This window comes from Tripterygium wilfordii, chromosome 20 (genome assembly GCF_013401445.1).
Source record: "Tripterygium wilfordii isolate XIE 37 chromosome 20, ASM1340144v1, whole genome shotgun sequence".
NCBI classification, from domain to species: domain Eukaryota; kingdom Viridiplantae; phylum Streptophyta; class Magnoliopsida; order Celastrales; family Celastraceae; genus Tripterygium; species Tripterygium wilfordii.
The window spans coordinates 2,434,702-2,436,013 of record NC_052251.1 but is presented as its reverse complement, the minus strand read 5'-3'; positions in this window follow the sequence as shown (position 1 = coordinate 2,436,013).

Genomic DNA, 1,312 nt, shown 5'->3' with positions numbered 1-1,312 from the left:
TGATGTATTTCCTTATAGTGGCATGATCTTAGTTCATTGAGTACAATTGACACACATTGGTTTCTATTAGTTTGTTTAAAGGATGCCCTTTTACAATTTTGGTTTCATAAATGTTTGTGGGTATCGTTCTAGTAAACCCTCAGGAGACACAACTCCTCCTACTAGGGACACCTAGAGGTTTAAAGGCTTGTGACACACGCTAAGTGTCATCGTGTTTCCCTACGAAAGTGGCCTAGGTTATTATTTATCTTTTGTTTACCATTTTGCTCGGGGACTAGCAAAAGTTCAGGTTTGGGGGTATTTGATAACACATATTTATGCACATTTTACATCCCTTATTCCTATACTTTGCACTAGTTTCCTTTGTGAAATTGGTTGTTTTGATGTGTTTTGTGTAACTTTTTGAAGGAATACGTCCCTAATGGTGATTGAGAGCTAAAGAAGCAAAAATATGGTGAAATAAGAAAAGATGAATATGTTCACAATTTTGAAGCCAAGTCAGGTTCCTAAACAGATTCATCCATTTCACGGAATAAACTGGATGTGCTCAGGAGGAATTGGACAACGAGTGATATACCGTTGGAAAGATATCTAGAAGTCTAGTTTCCATAGAATTTTACGGTTCGTGATTTGGAGTTCCCTAGAGGAAGTTGCATCAGTTTTAGCATCAGTGGTTCAGTGCAGAAATTATATACGAAATTAGAAGATTTGATATCTCAAGTTACTATTCTTGGTACTCAAGACACGGAACAAATCTTGGGAGATTACGGGGCACTCGAATCATGTGTTAGAAGTCAATGACAACTCTCTCAGTCAATTAAGTTCAGTTTCCATAAGGAGAAGTGTATCGAAAGTCGAGTTCTGTATCAATTAGGAGAATCACTTCCCTATGGTAATTGGACTTAATTCCTATTTTGTCTCAAAAGTCTCAGTCGTGCCCTATTGTGAAACTATAAAAGGGATGTAAAAGTCATCGAAGAACACACGGACGGAGGAAAGAACGAACGGAGGACGCAAAGAGAAGGTGAAATCGGCAGCAAGCAAGCGGAGATCTACTACTTGGTTGTCTTTTTCTCTTATGTGTTTTAGTGTTCAAAACAGATGATGAGTGGCTAGTTTTCCTTCAGTTAAGGGGCTGGTTGAAGCCCGAACATGATTGTATTGATGCTTCGTTAATCTTTAATCTTATTTCTTGATATCGAATGAAAATCTTTTCACTATATTACTTGTTGATGAAATCTGAGATATGTTTCTTTGAGTGCACGCTTAGATGCATGTCTTAGAATTCTATTGCTAGGACAATATGATTGAT